General features: G+C 41.0%; 1 protein-coding gene and 1 non-coding gene across 6 annotated transcripts in view; both read left to right on the top strand.

Annotated features, from left to right (window-relative positions):
• The window catches only part of NCALD (neurocalcin delta), a 433033-nt gene that overhangs the window by 263301 nt on the left and 151422 nt on the right, over positions 1-18310 (top strand). The gene's annotated exons all lie outside the window — the stretch shown is intronic.
• Positions 5668-5772, top strand: LOC116268763. The gene has a single exon (XR_004175929.1). It is a non-coding gene; the product is annotated as a small nucleolar RNA U13 (small nucleolar RNA).

Genomic DNA, 18310 nt, shown 5'->3' with positions numbered 1-18310 from the left:
TGCCTCACAAACAACTTGTCTCGCAAATCGTTATTCTGGATCAGAGGGTGTTCACTGGCCTGCAATTGTATTTTGTATGGCCCATACACAATTCAGAAGTTTGAAAAATTTACGTATAAATCTGCATTTCCTGACTTCTTTTGAAAATAGGAATACCAGATATCATTAGGCTCGAATTCCCAATATGGCAACAACAGCTTGGCAACAATCAGCTGTTTAGATGAGGCACCTGCTCTCCAATTTCCATAGTCCCCACCAGTGCAGACCATAGTATCTACTTAAATTTCCTGCGTGCCTCAGAGAAGCTTCTGAGCTTGTGACCTGTGTTCCAGCTGCCCTATGTATGGACACTGCCGCAGTACAGCAAGCGCCTGCTGCAAAATGCATTTCTTAGTCTTCAATACTCATTTCTCCTTGTAACTGGATTTCTGGTAAGTTATGTCTCATGGTGGATCTGCCCCAAAGATAGAGACTGAATGGAAGTGAGTCACCCGCCCTGGCCTCCATTGTTCTGAAGAAGGTTCCAGCCACATGATTGATGTCAGCTGGTTTGCCAGAGCCAGAGCTGGGTTTCAGGACAGACACACCTGCATCTGATAGTGAAAGGCAAGGTTGAAAGGCCAAGACCAGCCTGAGGTCTGAGAGACCAACGGCATCAGGCCAGAAGTTCAGAGGTGGACATAAAAGGAGTTAGGAGAATAAGGAAGTGGAAAGAACATAGTACAGTGTATCAGAGAAGGAGCTCCAGACTGGCAAATATAACTCCCTTGAGAAAGTTAATGCCTGTCTGCTGAATTCACACATCCTTATCCATGCGTCTCAGTCCATTCAGGCTGCCATAACAAAATCCCTTAGACTGGGTAATTTACAGATAATAGAAAATTATTGCTCGTGGTTATGGAGGCTGGGAAGTTCAAGTTCAAGATGCCAGAAGATTCAGTGAGGTGAAAGCCTGTTCCTCATTCTCACTGCATCCTCACATGGTGGAAGGGGTGAATTGTCCTCATATGGTAGAAGGGGCAAGAATGTGCCCTTCACCCTGTTTTATAAGGGCACTAGTCCCATTCATGAAGGCAGAGCCATCATGACTTAATCACCTCTCAAAATGCCCCATCTCTTAATATCGCTATAATGGAAATTAGGGTTTAACATAAGTTTCAGAAGGACATATTGAGACCATAGTACCATACAATAAAATCAATACCCCAGCTTCATGGAGTTGTTGTAAAGATTAAATGAGATAGTGTTCTCTAAGCGCTTAGCCTGGTGCCTGGTGTGATCAATGCTCACCCAAAGGATCCAGGAGGTCTCGAGTGGCTGCTGAGAATACTAATGGGTGTTTGCTGTCTGCCTGTGTGCAGAGGCAGATATGGAGTATGGGTGGGTCCAGTCAGTTCTCAGGGGGCAAATCCAAGACAGAGTTTGATTATTCATAACCTTAACGTTGTATTGCCATCATTTATTTTAATTTTTAGTATATTTATTTATATTTAGTTTTTAGTTTCAAAAGTAAATATGATAAACAAGAGAGCTAGGGTAGACAAGAGAGTTATGGGTGACAATGCTAAGTGCTTTCGTCACACTTACTATTTGTTTTTTTTTTTTAATTTAATGAGAATGCCATACACTTCCCTCTCTCTTTACATCTAGAAATATTGTATGAACAGTGATTTCATAAGATGCTTGCAACTTTAGGTGAGCTAAGATTTTGCATTTTGTTATTTCTTCACTTCTTTTCTCCCTCACTCTCTTTCTTCCTTACAGAAATTTATAGATTTGTCTTATAATCTAGTTCAGCATTTCCCAAAATGTAAGCTAAAGAACCTAATCTCATAAGATTCTCCAGGAATAACAGGTTTTTGTGATCACATAAATTTGGGAAATGCTTTATATTTTATCTCTGCTTTGAGATTTACTAAACATGTTGAAACATTGATAAGGCTTTCGGTTGCCTTGAAGTAAAACAAAAATAGAAATAGAAAACACAGGACATTTAGTACAATATTTTCTCCAATGCATTTGGCCATGAAACTTTTCCTTTCTTGAGTAAACCCTAGTAACACCCTGCTGGATCCAACTGGACAACTGTTGATCTGGGTCTTCTCATTAAATGACTTTCTAACCTTGGAACTGAACTGATTATTGTTACTGCTGCTTTCATTAAAGGTGCTATGTTTTATGTTTATAGATTTATCTTCCTTCCAAAGACCTAACTTTAAAAAAATCAGAAGAGCGTATCTTCTACCTTTTGCTTCATACATAGTCATTGAAAATGATGTGATGAAAGGATGCATCATGAGAAAGTAAACATACAACATAGGTAAAAGTTGTTCCAAGTCTTTACAAATGTTCTTATATCTTCAACCTTATTATGGCTCAAGATATAGTAACTTTTGGGGGGTTTTGTCATTGTTTTTGTTTTATTTTGTGAAAACATCCAAGAGCCCCCAACAGCCTATAGATTTGCAGATCCTTTTCTTTCCCAGGTAGCCTTGCATTCAGGAAACATTAACTTCACACAAATTCTTCTTTAAAATAAGTATGTAGTGATCTTTTTCCCCTCATGGGCTCTGCACAAACTTGTTCTCTTTTTCTCTCATCATTTACTTACAAAAAATAAAACCTGTTAAGAAGCAATTTGTTCTATGTTAGGTTCATTTACACAGCAGGCGAGCAGGAGATGGCTGGTGACATCAGCCATCTCCTAGTGTCTTGGAAGTGCATTGACACAGGAGTCACCTGGATTCTGCTTCATCTAAGGAGTGCTTCAGGACATTAGAGAGCTGAGGGAGACAATCCCAGATAAAGTGAGAATTTTCCTTTGCAGGGTAGGGACCGATGTCCAGGCCTGTGACACTCCTTTGGCTCTTTCAGAAGCCTCTTCAGTGACACGAACTCCAAAGCACGGTAGCTGATCTTTCTGGATAACACCAGGCAGAGCTGGACTTAGGTACTTGCTCAGTCCAGAGGCCTCTTCAGATGTGACAAGGGAATGGCTAATCGGATGTGGAAAGTACCTTGAATGAATAGTCTCTGGGGAAAAAAACAAAACAAAACAAAACACCTCTTAAATTGGTTTTATTGAATGTAGAAGAACTGCCTGAATTTTGTGAATGGCTGGGGAAACACAGGGAAGGGCCCCTGTCTTCAGTGTGAATGCACTGTCTTCCCTTGCTCAGAGCCCCTGCCTTTGCTGTAGCTCTTCCTTTCAAATTCAATGCCAGTCATGGCAGCAAAGATAAAAGAAGCCAGTGCTAGCTTGTCTCTGCTTGCTCATAATTCTGTTCAGGGCAGATTTATGGAATGAATGATTCTTTCCATCACAGTTGGCTAATTTTAGAAAGATTAGAATGCAGGAGACTTCCGTTCCTATGCTAATACAGCCAGGCAAGTTACTACTATCATCTAGCTGTGTTAACTGAATTTTACTTTTGTGTCTTTCTGGTTTCCTATCTGAAAAATGAGCGGGGAAATGAAGACCTTTTACAGAATGACATTAGGAATAATGGACAAAAATTGATTACAGACCACTTTACAAATTAATAGCTCCATATTTATACTATGAATCAACATGTAATTTTTATCTTATAAATAACCAAGGTAGTTACAAATTCCTAGTGCTTTTTAAATCAGATACCAAATTCTTTTTTTTTCTTCAACTTTTATTTTAAGTTCAGGGATACATGTGCAGGATGTGCAGGTTTGTACATAGATTAACATGTACCATGGTGGTTTGCTGCACAGATCATCCCATCACCTAGGTATTAAGCCCAGCATCCATTAGCTGTTCTTCCTGATGCTCTCCCTCCCCATCCCTCACAGGCCCTGGTGTATGTTGGTCCCCCCACAACGTGTCCATGTGTTCTCATCGTTCAGCTCCCACTTATAAGTGAGAACATGCGGTGTTTAGTTTTCTGTTCCTGCATTAGTTTGCCGAGGAAAACGACTTCCAACTCCATCCATGTTCCTACAAAGGACATAATCTCATTCCTTTTTATGGCTGCATAGTATTCCATGGCATATATGTACCATATTTTCCTTATCCAGTCTATCATTGATGGGCATAGGGTTGATTCCATGTCTTTGCTATCATGACTAGTGCTGCAATGAACATACGTGTTCGAGTATGTTTATAACAGAATTATTTATATTCCTTTGGGTATATACCTAGTAATGGGATTGCTGGGTCAAACAGATACCAAATTCTATTCATTTGTCTTAAAATTCTTAGAAGCAATGTTGTAGAACAACATATTCCAGGCTGGATTTTACCTTTCATTTTTCTTTGTTACCACTAGATACATGCAAAAAATTGAAGTAAATATTGTAAATCTTATCCTTTAAATGGAAAACAGAGAAGGCACTGAGTTAGAGAAACTTTAACTTTCAAGAGCAGAAAGCAATCAAACATTAAAAATCTTAGGACCATTTCAATGTGACTCTCCCTATAAAACCCATAGATTCTGGGAATCATGACCACTTCTTTTGTAAATATAATTTCCCTAAAATTAGTACCAAACACTTTTAGGTCTGGAAAGCATCCTGGAAATGGATCTTCTGAGGGGTCCAACAGCTTCTTACTGTGTCTGTTTGAGAGTTAATAGCTCACCTAGAGCTCAGATCTCCTAAATCTCCAGACAAAACTTTTTTCAAGTTTGCTCTTGTTTCCTCATTCCAGAATTATTTTATAGTATCCAAGCCACTTCACTTTCCACCTTTCCCTTCCTGTTCTCCCTCATACATTGGTTCCTATAGCTCCCTGCTGCTCCGTGGAGACCCTGAGGTGCCATAGGAAAGGGAAGGTTGTTAGCTGAGCCTCTGGGTTCTCTACAACTTATTGAACCAGAATAGCTCAATTTTTAGCTATTTTTCTTATGATGCTTTCCTGAGATAAGGGCTCCATGGCTTGAAAATGTTTTCAAACCACTGTCCTCCCTGACCAAAACCACATGCTTGTCTCACTCCGTGTTCCTCATTGAACCTCCATAATCTCTTTATAGCAACTTTTGTAAGGTTTGTTCCTTCTCTTTTCCCTTTTATACCACTCCCCATCCCTGCTATAGACCTGAACGCTTCCCAGCATCTTCTTTTCAAGGGCCACTGTTTTTTATGAGTGTAAATGCCTGAAGTTAAACTGTCTTATCTAAGATCCCTAAATTAAGCCTCATACCTCAACTCCATGCTCTCTTCCCTGGTCTGAATATTTTCAAAACAACTCCTCAAGACATCTGGGAGGTGTTCTGGCTGCCATAAACCTGAAGTCTCCTTGGGTCCCATGTTCACCCAGGAGCTGTGTCTCTTTCCTGTCTTCAAAGCTACATCAAAGCTCTTTGAGGACAGGAAACATATGTTTTCCATCTTCACGTCTAGCACTGGTTTTTAACATGGTAGGTATCTTAGTTAATAATTTCCTTTGGCTAAAAATAACATGGACCCCCAAACAATAGCTTAAATAATTAAATGAGGGGTTTTCCCTTTCCCATATAATCAGAGGTCTAGAGATGGGGAATCTGGAGCTGGCATGACAGCCATGATGCTGCAAGAGACCCAGGCGCCTCTGTCCTCTCAGGCATCCTTGGCACTTGCTTGTCACCTGTGGTCTCAAGATGGAGGAACCCCTTCTAGAAGGCATCATGTCCATATCCCACTGAAGAGGAAGGGAAGGCGATCCTGTTGTAGCTCATGAGTGTGATAATTGGGTGTTCACGTGCATGTGTGAGATGTGCCACCCTCTGAACCTTGTTATAACACTGGCACATTACCTGTCTGACCTGACTTGGGGGAAAAAAAAGAAGAAGAAGGGAAAGGAATTGAGTCATTTGTGGTGGAAAATTTGTTGGTGAAAGACAGCAACAAAGCAAGAGTCAGGCAAGCTTCTTTAACGAACTTTCTAGAAGTCCCACTTGGTGACATGTGCTTACATTTTATTCATAAAAACTGTGTCACATGGACCCCTCTAGCTGAAAGAAGTCTGGAAAATGTAGTGTTTTTAAGACTGGGTATGTTGTTAATAACATTGGTGTTCTGTCGGTAAAGAAAGAGATAGCAGATATTTGGTGACAACCTGCAGTCTCTACTGGAATAAGTATGCAAAAATACTGCTTATGGCTGGAATGGAAAATGTCCACTCCCACCATGGTCACCTGTGTTGAGTACCTGGAAGAGTGGTTCTCAAAGTGTGGTCCCAGGCCAACTGCATCACCTGAGAACTTTTTAGAAATGCAAGACACATTTCTAAACTGTCTTGCATTTAGACAGATTGAGTTAGAAGTAGATGGAGTCAGTGATCTGTGTTTTAAATGCCCTACAGAGGATTTTAATGCTGCTAGAGTCTGAGAACCACTGGCCTAGAATGATCATGCAGAAAGTTCTAGACTGTCATGCTCTGCTTGTCTTGATGTCACCAGAGTGGTCTGGGATGGATTGGTGGCCAAGATAGGGACTAGATAATCTTTACAAAGCAGTTTAAGCTCACCCAAATAGAACTAGAATGATCCAGGTTCCTGATGTTGCGGGGTGGAGGGGGAGCTTGAAGAAAAACTGGCATGGAAGTAGAACCAGGCCAACCAACTTTAACATGCCAACAAATGCCAGAGGCTCCTTCCTCTCAAAACTATCTTCCATTCTTCTCAGTTGAAGGGCTTTAGTTGCAAAACAAAAAGTATTACTCTAGGATCTTGCAATTAAAGATTATCTGAGACGCTGGCAAGGATATGGAGAAAGGGGAACTCTTGTATACAATTAGTGGGAATATAAATAGGTACAGCCATTACAGAAAAAAGGATGGAGAGTCCTTAAAAAACTAAAAACAGGAATATAATACCATCTGATCTAGCAATCCAACTGCTGGGTATATATCCAAAAGAAAGGAAATCAGTAAGTTGAGGAGATATCTGCACTCCCACGTTTGTTGCTGCATTGTTCACAGTGGCCAACATATGGAATCAACTTAAGTGTTCTTCGGCAGATGCATGGATAAAGAAAATGTGGTAAATATACACAATGGAATATTATTTAGCCATAGAAAGATTAAAATTCTGTCATTTGCAGCAACATGGATGCAGAACATTGTGTTTACTGAAACAATCCAGGCACAGAAAGACAGATATCACACGTACTCCCTCCTATGTGGGAGTAAATAAAAGATCATCTTATGAAGGTAGAGAGTGGAATGGATGATAGTTACCAGAGACTGGGAGTGGTGGGGCAGAGGAGGGTAAATATAGAAAGGCTGGTTAATGAGTACAAAATGCAGTTAGATGGAAAGAATAAGTTCTATATTGTTCGATAGCACAGTAGGATGACTGTAGTTAATAATAATCGACTGTATATTTCCAAATAGCTAGAAGAGAAGATTTGGAATGTTCCAACACAAAGAAATGATAAATGTTGGAGGTAATGAATATCCCAATTACCCTACTTTTACCATGACACATTGTATGCCTGTATCAAAATATTACCTGTACCCCATAAATATGTACAATTACAATTACAATCAATGAAAAAGAAAGAGTATTTGAAATGTATCATCCTTGAGCTTCAATGGGACCGATAGGGATGGCTTGTGTGGAGAGGGTTGTAGTCATCCCATAACGTCCATCTGCTTCTCCCCCAAGTAACCCATAATGAACACAGTACAAATAAGTATCGTAAAAAGTGCACACAGAGCACACGCAGCTTCAAGTTGGCTCCTCTGGCCCAGGGCTCCTCCAAGCATGGTCCACAGGCAGATCCATCCTGAGAACTCTTTGTTACTGGTCTGCACTGAGATAAAGAACTTAAATCCGAATGTAAATCAAATACATTACTGGGCTCACTCTTTAGTTCAGCTGACATTTTTTCAAACTAAGACTTTCTCAAAGAAAGTAGTGCACAACAAGAAACAAACAGTTCATAGACTGACTCTATGAACTGTTTTGAGTGGCACTGCCCCTGCCTTCCAACTAGACAGTCACCTCTGCCCTTCATGGAGATTCTGTAGCTGCCACTTTAAGCATCCTCCTGTCCTTCATTTCTTTAACAAACATTAATTGAGGTCTATGGTATACAAGCACAGTTGGGATGCTGGGAACACAGTGGGCAACAGGACAGACAATCTGTAAGGGTACTAGCTGTCATCAAATGGCAGTATCAGATGGGACAGTATGTGTGGAAGTACTTCATAAACCTAATTATATTTAAGAATCGGGTAGTATTCTCTTTCCTTCTTTAGATGGAATAAAAGGTGCAAAGAGAACAAGCACCCTGCACAATATTGCTAGAGTAATTACTCCCCTCTCTCTGGCCACTCGCTGAATTTACTTCATTCTTTTCTCTCTCTGTAGTGGGTCTCATCTGAAAGAACATTGCTCTTGAGCTTAAGAAGGCAAAAGAATTTAGAGAGTCAGGTGCAGTGGCTCACGCCTGTAATCCCAGCACGTTGGGAGGCTGAGGCGAGAGGATCACTTGAGGCCAGGAGTTTGAGACCAGCCTTGGCAACACAGTGACACTCTGTCTCTATGAAAAATGAAAAGATTAGTTGGGCATGATGGTGTGTGTCTGTAATCTCAGCTACTCAGGGGAAGCTGAGGCAGGAGGATTGCTGGAGCCCAGGAGTTGAAGCTGCAGTGAGCTGACTGTGCCACTGCACTCTAGCCTGTATCACAGAGCCAGGCCCTCATCTCTAAGAAAAAAAAAGAATTTAGAGTTGCATTTCAGATGAGAAACACATGATATTATTGACAATTCAGTTTGCTCCCACCCTCTCTCATGGGTGTCTGAGCATAAAGTCATCTCAGCATATACCATTGGAACTTAAGGGAAAGGGGACTAAAGCTCCAGGTAATGAAAATTACTAGTAACTTGGCCCCTGGTGGAATGCCAGTGAGAATATGCACTTCCACAGGTGCTTGAATTCTCTTGGCCCAGGGCTTTAGGAAGCCACAGGAAAAGGTCAGGATGCTCAGGAATAGAGACGTGCTGTCAGAGAAGGATGGAAGGGTGGAAGAGAACAGTGCTGGGCCTAGCAACTTGCAAAAGACTTGCAAGCCAGTATGGCAAATGTTAACATTTGTTAAATCTGAGGAGTGTGCATATGGGTGCTATATTTTTTCTCTGTACTTTCTTTTATATTTTAATATTTCATAATTTAACATTTAAAATTTTTAAAAAGATCCTCAGCTGGGCATGGTGGCTCGTGCCTGTAATCCCAGCACTTTGGGAGGCTAAGTCTAGTAGATAACTTGAGGCCAGGAGTTCAAGACCAGCCTGGCCAGCATGGCAAAAGCCCATCTCTACAGAAAATACAAAAATTAGCTGGACATGGTGGCACATGCCTGTAATCCCAGCTATTCTGCTCCAGAGGCTGAGACACAAGAATGGCTTGAACCCAGGAGGTGGAAGTTGCTGTGAGCCGAGATTGCACCACTGCACTCCAGCCTGTGACAGAGCAAGACTCTGTCTCAAAAAAAAAAAAAAACCCACAATTTTTAAAGATTTGTAGAACAAAATAGTGTCTTCAGATGATCAATGTAGCACAGAAGAAGAGAAGCTGCAGTCAGTAAAATATTCATGGCCCTAAAATTATGAAGGGCAGTGTGTGTGTGTGTGTGTGTGTGTGTGTGTGCGCGCGCGCGTGCGCAAGCACACGTGTACGTGCACATACTCAGAAGCTTTAGCATGCATCAAAATCGCCTGGAAGGTGTTTAAACCACAGAGTATTGACTCTGTCTAGTTCTGATTCAGTAGGTCTAGCGTGAGACCTGAAAATTTGCGTTTCTAAGAAGTTCCCACAGCGAATCCTCATGATATCTTTTTGAGTAGGTATTGTGTACTCTTCCCACAATTACCTGGACTAGTTTGACTCATTTGTTCAACAGATATTTAGTACTTACCTACTATGTGCCAAGTACTGTGTTACATGCTAGGGGTATATGATTTATTGTGCACATATAACTCCTTATCTAGAGGCGATCGTTAAATACGTATTATATGTTTATGCCAAAAGCTGAGCAATCATCTAAACCCTTAAGCAAGCTGTTGGGTATTATAATAGCCAATCAGTAGGACAGGGGAACACCATGGGATGGCTGTGTACAAAAACTACTTTTTTATGTATGGTATTTCATAATGAATACAGATAACTTTCTTTTTCTTTTCTCATCTTACCCCCAACCGCCTCCTATTTTTTTCTCTCCTTTCTGTCTCTCTCCCTCCCTGGGATAGATGTGTTTGATGGGCTCATCCAGCAGCTCTCTCAAGCCACCCCTTGCTGCTGCCTGTTACCAGAGGTTCTGAAAAACTAGATATTTGCTCTGCCAGATTCACTGGCAGCTGGGGCTGGCCACATGCTCTAGTTTTGGCTAATGAGATATAAGTGGAAATAGGTTGGGGGTCTTTGGGGAAGATTTTGCTTCTATACAAGAGGACAGAGGTAAGAGGAAGATCACTGGCACAGCGCCCTTTCCTGTCTTTCTGCCTTAGGACTGCAACAGCCGTCTTGTGACCATGAGGCAACTAACATAAGGATAGTTCCAAAGGTGACAGAGTGACAGAGACTGGCTTTTAATGACATTTTTGATCAATTCAACCAACATTAGCATGCCACCCATACTCAGACTGAATGTTAGTGATAAAAGCAAAGCTCTATTTTAATGAACTGTTAATGTCTATCGCTTGCAGAGGAAATCACTCCCAACTGATACATCACCTTCTCCCTTTCTTCCTCTTCTTCTTCTTTTTTTTTTTTCTTTTTTATTTTCTTTCTCTCCTTGGTATGTGTGAATTTTGTCCTCCTTGCAAATTCGTATGTTGAAGTCCTAACCTCCAAAGCCTCAGCATATGACAATATTTGGAGATGGTCTTTAAAGAGGTGATTAGGTTAAAATGAGGTCATTAGGGTGGGCCCTAATCCAGTATGACTTGTATCCTTAAAAGAAGAGGAAATGTGGACATAGAGATGTAGAGAGGGAAGACCACGTGAAGGCACAGGAAGAAGACAGACATCTACAAGCCAAGGGAAAAGACCTCAGATAAAACCAACCCTGCTGACACCTTGATCTTGGACTTCTAGCCTCCATAACTGTGAGAAAATGAATTTCTGTTGCTTAAGCCACTTAGTGTGTGGGACTTTGTTACAGGAGCCATGCTGAGCAAATATACTTCTTTCTCCCGCCTTTTACTTCCCCCCATTCTTTCTTTTTCTTTATTTGTGTGGATATATAGAGAAAAAGATAGAGAGAGAGATATATATATGTGGATATATATATCTCCTCTATTTGTGTGGATATCTATCTCCCCTTAGAGATATATAGATATATATATCTCCAAGGGGTAGCCTAAAGTGAGGAATCCCTTCGTTAGGGCCCCTTAGCAGACTTCTTCTTATGTCTCCTTGGCCAGAATTATGCTGCATGCTTATATGTAAACCAACATCTGAGAAGGGGAATGAAACCACTGTAATTAATCTAAACCAGTCAAGATTCACCCTCTTTGGCTGGAATGTAAGCTGCCTTTCTTACAGCTTATGGATGCTCACAGAACTGTGGGGACAACAAGACTATAAGCAGGGTTCTGTAAGAACAATGGTTATCAGCCTAAGGCAATTTTGCATCTGCCTTTTGCCAATTCAAGGGACATTTGGGTAATATCTGAAGATGTTTTTGATTGTCACAACCTGGGGGAAGAGGGGAGTTGCTATTGGCATCCAATGGGTAGGGGCCAGAGATGCTACTAAATATGCTACAATGCACAGGAAAGTCCCCTACAACAAAGAAGTATCCAGCACAATTGTCACTCATGCCTGGATTGAGGAACCCTGTGTTAGAGGAAGGGAAGAAGGGTGGCTATTAGGAGGACAGCAAGAGGTGTTTGTCATGGATGGAAAAACACATGTACGTGATGTTCTCACAGCCTCCCTGTGAGTCTCACCGACTTCAGGCCACAGCATCCCTGAGTGACAGAAGCTGGTCTCATTACATTGGCCAAGGAGCCCTCAGTCTGCAGCTATCTGTCAGAGACCCAGTGAATCAGAAAGATTGGTGCAGACTAAAATTAGAAAAGAGATGAAAAGTGATTATTTGGAAATAAATTTGAATATGCCTGTTTAGATCCTCCAAGACTGCAGTCTGACATATAAATAAGACTAAAAATATGAAATTGTGGTACCCCGTCATCCTATTCACTAGATTTCACTAGCTCTGAATCTAATAAGGCCTTCATCATTGTGTTAAATTAATGCTTTTTAATATTTAAAAGATATTAATCTTGCTTTGGTATGTTGTTGGTCTATTTTTAAATTTAATAATTTCAAACAGTAGCTCTTCAAGTATTTGAATCAATGATTTTTTATATCCACTCATCTTGATGTTTTGCCATAAGTAATAAATGGTGTAATAAAATATCTTTGTGCTTCAAGTAATACCTCAGCACTTTTTAAACTTCTTTGCAAAACTTGAATACAGTTTACGTATATGAGTTATAGGCACACATATCTGCAAAGGTGGCTAGATTTTTAAAAATTAATGTCATGACCTGCAATTTCCTTTGCAAATATATAGCTTGTCCTGTTTGCTTTATGGCTGTTGTTTGCAACATCATATTTTCCCCTCAAATAAAAAATTTTAGGCCGGGCGCGGTGGCTCAAGCCTGTAATCCCAGCACTTTGGGAGGCCGAGACGGGCAGATCACGAGGTCAGGAGATCGAGACCATCCTGGCTAACACGGTGAAACCCCGTCTCTACTAAAAAAAAATACAAAAACTTAGCCGGGCGAGGTGGCAGGCGCCTGTAGTCCCAGCTACTCGGGAGGCTGAGGCAGGAGAATGGCGTAACCCCGGGAGGCGGAGCTTGCAGTGAGCTGAGATCCGGCCACTGCACCCCAGCCTGGGTGACAGAGCGAGACTCCGTCTCAAAAATAAATAAATAAATAAATAAAAATAAAAATAAAAATAAAAAATTTTAAAATGGCATAGAAGACTTTGGCTAAATTGGCTAACAGTTTCATAACGTTTGATATTGTTCCAAGTTTTCATGCACCTAATTTTATATATACGTAATGTATCAGCTTTTGATATAGCAAAAAGCACATAGGTAGCTTAAACTGCAAAGCATTTTCTGTTTTTCAGGCTGTATATTGCAAGACCTACCAAGCAACGTATTTGCTTAAATGTTCCGTATTTAATTGCCAGAGTTTGCAGTGGACTCTTCATTTCTTAAAGACTTACCACAAATGTATTCACTTATTCAGCTCCTGTGTGTTCACATACATTTCTACCACTATTTTCTTTTCTTCAATCAGCCAGTATCTAGAAGTAAGAACCATCATCTTTAATTCAATCTCTGGCTTATTATAGACCTAGGATCCTCACAGGAATATTTGGTCAATTTGAACATGCTCTTCAGCTGTTTTTTTTTTTTTTTTTTTTTTTTTTTTTTTTTTTTTTTTTTGTTGCCTATGGATGACAGAGTGATGTTTTACACATTTAAGAGAACTTCATTTCCTTATTACATGGACATATTTCTAATTGGCTCCAGGCTCCTTACTATTAATAGCTGTTGAAGATGCACTGTACATCTAATTTAGCACTGCCTGGGGTGACACAATTGGTTCTCAGTTACTTTACTGCCAATATGTACAGCTTATGCCACAGGGAGCCTGGAACTAATTGGTGAGATCCTCGCCCTCTGAGACGGAATCTAAGACATGCTTCCCAGACAGCTTCCCTCTCAGGGACCTCAGCGTTCCTCATTATCCTGACCCTCTTTGATTTGGTGCCATGATTGACATAAGGAAGGCAAAGCCACCTCCTCAGCTTGATTTATTCTAAAGATATTTGACTTTATCCATACCCATCCCTGTGGAATATGGAAGCCCTCAGGGGTGACTCCTGAATTTGCATATAGGAGCTTAGGGGTAGCAATATAGAAGGCCAGGGGTTTGAATGAATGTATGTTTGCAGGGAAAACATACTTTGTTTCATTTTAATTGTATTCTTTAATGAGGAGGTTGATTGATATTTGGTTCCAGCAGGGAGTGTAGGCTCCCTATGTCACCCTTTGTATCTTTGCAGAGCCACTGGTGATTCTCCTTGTGGAAAGCCCTTTTTGGTGCCACCACTGAAAGTCAAACCTCTTACTATGACTTTAAGGAGTATGACATTAACCAATCCCTTGAGCCTTACATTCCAGCTCTCCTGCCACCCCAACCTCCCACTCAGCCAAGCTGCAATAATTCCATGAACAGGACATACAGCTTTTTTTTCCCTTTTCTGTTCCTTACTTTTTGGTGTCCCCAAGGTCTAGATCTGGCCCTCTGTCCCCAGTGCCAGCAGCACTTCCTGCACCCCACTATCATCACAGGTCAGGTGTGGAATTCCCGTGGTTCAACATACAGTTTTCCTCAGCGCAGACTGTGAGCTCTTTGAAGGCAAGGCCCATATCTTAGTCGCTTTGGCATCATGAGTACCCAGGTGGGTTCTGACATTTGGTACTCAATAAAAGTGTATTGTGTTAAGCTCTTATTGTTACTATGGTATTCTGTCTTTATCAGCAGAAGAGAAGGAGGTTTTCCCCAATAACATGGTGAACAGGTAGTTGAAATATAACCCTATAAATGCTGAAACACTTTCTGGATTAAAAACATCTCAAGTCTCTGCCTTAGTAACAAGGCCTAACATATGTTTTACTTCAAGACTCAAGAATATCATTGTGAACATTGGTTATGATACTGACCCCCGATATTAGCAGTGTTGCACGACCTATGAAGGTGCCCTGAAATAATGGTGTCAATCAATACAACTTTAAATAAAACATACACATTGACAAAAAAACAAAAAGCATGGGTCCACCCAGTGACCTTCCAGTGAAACACCAAAATTTATTTTGTGAGACTTCGATTTCAATGAGTGAATGCAGGTTTACTTGGCTCATGAGACAGCTGGAATTTTTTTTCTTTTTTCAGATTGTTTACTGTGAACTTCTTATAAATGTTCCTGTTTTCTGTTTCTGGAAAGTATTAATATTCAGGACTGAAACACTTAACTGGGCAGGGTGCTGTGGCTCATGCCTGTAATCCCAGCACTTTGGGAGGCCAAGACGGGTGGATGACGAGATCAAGAGATCAAGACCATCCTGGCCAACATGGTGAAACCCTGTCTCTACTAAAAATACAAAAATTAGCTGGGCGTTGTGGTGAGCACCTGTAGTCCCAGCTACTCAGGAGGCTGAGGCAAGAGAATCACTTGAACCTGGAAGGTGGAGGTTGCAATGAGCTGAGTTCGTGCCCCTGCACTCCAGGCTGGCGACAGGGCAAGAATCCATCTCAAAAAAAAAAAAAGAAAGAAAGAAAGAAAGAAAGAAAAGAAAAAGAAACACCTAACTATTCAATGACTACAGAAAGGTTATATGAACTTGATCTATATTATATTTGTAATGAAATAATTTTTCACCTTTAGAGAATCAGGTTGTTGTCACAACAAAAATGTTGTATAATACACTGTATTAATAATAGCACACTAAATGATTTTGTCTGTCTTTTCTCTATGCTGTCGTTCAACAAGTACAATTTGCTATATGTTGTGATAAGTAGGATCTGAGGGAGTAAGGATATACAAGATAGACATGATTCCTGCCTCAGGGTCTTCATGTTTAAAGAGGAGGGACAGACCAACAAATAGAATTGCAATACAGAATGTTTCAATTTTGAGACTTTCACCAGCCTATAAAACATAGGCCACCTTTACCATCACTTGAAATTCTTACAACCTTTTCATCACCAGTTCAAGAGACCATCATAATCTTGACTAGGGCCCACGGTATTGCTCTGGTGGCAGGAATCAGGATTTTAATAAAGGCCTATGGTAATTTCCCTGGGCATGGTTATTTTTGGTGTTTTGTGGTAGGGTTGTAGGGCTGGCTAAGGTTCATAAGATTTATATTCATAATCTCAGTGGCTTGTATGTGGAGAAGAATGGTGATGCCTATCAGTGGTAGTAGGTTGTAGTCACCAGCGGGAGCCTCAATGCAAAAGACTGTGTCTAAGTGGAGAACATGGGAAGTAATTACTGCTGCTGGAAGTTGCAGCAGAAGTTTCTACTTGGAGCTTTTCTGGAAACACATTTTGCTTATTCATCAAAATATGATTGAACTGTGTAGATGTCCAAATGTTGTAAATAATGGAATTTAATGGTATGATTTATGCCTGTGTGGTCTTTGTCACATGTCACTTACACTATTTATTTGATATATATTATATGTAGAGAACCACACTAGACACTGAGGGAACTCTGTTTTGGTCTCAGTGGGTTTACAGATCAGGAATGGCGTCAACCAAGGACACAGGGCACACATGTTCAAGGTCACAGGGCGAGTGCCAGCTGTGAATGGAAGTAGATTTAGGTTCCTAATGAGAAAACAAGAGTGTTGTGTAGGACTGTTTTAAAAACTCATCCCAGTGAAGTGATTGGCAATGGAGAGGTCCCCTAGGTCTGAGAGCAGGAAGAAGAATCCCATAACCCTAGCAGAGCAGGGTGGCTGATATTAGCTGGTGCTGGGCTTGAGAACAACCATCAGAGGTTACATTAAAAATCAAATGTATTATAGGTTTTTGAGATTGAGATTACCTACATTAAATATGGAATAATTCGACTTAACTAATACTTATTTAGAATCTATCAAGGTTCTCTTTAAGCTATAAGGAATTTCCTCTTGTATTCTTCTACATGAATGAGACTAACATAAAAACCTAAAGTCTTTCTGACAATCACAAACAGAGAATTAGGGGATTGGGCCAACCTAATTTTGCCTTTTTAATGGTGATTTAAAATTTATTGATAAAAAATTGTCTTACTGAGGAATGCACAGAGTTTTTACTAAGATCGTTCTAGTCTTGTGGACTAATCATAGCATGTTAGAATTAGAAATGAGTGATCATCTTAATTAGGTGTTTTCAGATATTGTTTAGTATAAAATCCTTTGTCTAAACAAAGTTTTACAATGAAGTGTGGTATGTCAAAAAGACAAAAGTGGAGTTGGGTGTGGGGGATAATCCTTATTGATTTACTCCAGTCAGATCTCAAAGGGATCCCCCAGAACCCCCAGGGATTCCCCAAGACACAGAAAACTGCAACTCCAGATCACTTTCCACATTTCATAAATGAGAGTGTCAAGGCCCAGGAAGGGTAAGTGAATCTCCCCATAGTACTGCTTGTTAGAGGCAGAAAAGGATCTAGCGTTTTTTACTTATTTTGGCTTATTTCATTGAGCTTTTTTCTGAAAACCTAACACAATTTGTGCATCTTTTCATTTGTGTTTACAAATGCCAGTAGTTTCCAAGGTAAGCTTCTGATTGGTTTGTAACTGAGGGAAAGAGTGACTGCTATGTCCTGAGCCAGGAGAGAAACGGGCTGAATCCACTGTCTCTCTTTATCTCCTTCTTGTATTTGACGGTGTTTATCTTTGCTCTTCAGTTGGAAGAGAGTGGCCTCCACAAACCCCAGCCACAGCCCCGTCCCTTCGGTGGAAAATGTAGTTCCACAGATGGTGATGGATTTCCACGTGCTGCTTTGTTAGAGCGCGTCTATGTGATTCTGGCATCTAGTAGCTAGAGCAGGGCAGCTTATGAGCACAGGGGGATCTTTTCTAGACTTCCAGGGGTTGCCTTTGGGTAACAAGGCCCTACGCAATTCTGCCTTACTACTCTTTAGGTGATCTAGCGCCATCATTTTTAACCACTGTTCTAAGGTATGTCCACAGCTCTGCATGCTCCCCTTGGTGGTGTAGATTTGTTTCTGCAAAAGAGCTACTCAGTCAGGGACCACCCCCATCTTCCCCTTCTGCCCTGGCCACACGCAAACTCACACACACACAAACACACACACACACACACACACACAGAGTGAGGTATGCCATATGAGCAAGTTCTAGCTCACAAAATGTGAATGGAAGTGATGTGTGTCATTTCTAGCCCTGTCCTAGCAAACCCTTCCATGCAGTGTTCCTCAGGGCTCTCTCCCTGTTTATTGGCTGGATATATAGAATTTAAGCACCTAGAGCAATGTTTCTTAAACTCAGTCTATCAGCATTTGGGGCTGAAGAATTCTTGGTTGTGAGGACTTGTCCTGTGCATTATAGAGGGTTAAGCAACATCCCTGGCGTCTACCCACTCCATGCCAGTGGCACCTCCCCTGTTGGAACAGCCCAAAATGTCTCCAGGAATTGCCAGATGTCTCCTGGTTTGGCAGAAGGTGGAGGGAAGCAGGGGTTGGGAGGGCAAAATGACCCCTGTTGAGAACTACTGCCTAGAGTATTGCAGAGCCATATGATGGAAGGGGCTA

This window comes from Papio anubis, chromosome 8, assembly GCF_008728515.1.
Source record: "Papio anubis isolate 15944 chromosome 8, Panubis1.0, whole genome shotgun sequence".
Lineage (NCBI taxonomy): Eukaryota > Metazoa > Chordata > Mammalia > Primates > Cercopithecidae > Papio > Papio anubis.
The sequence above is the reverse complement of the archived record's forward strand: the minus strand, read 5'-3'. Positions and strand labels throughout refer to the sequence as shown.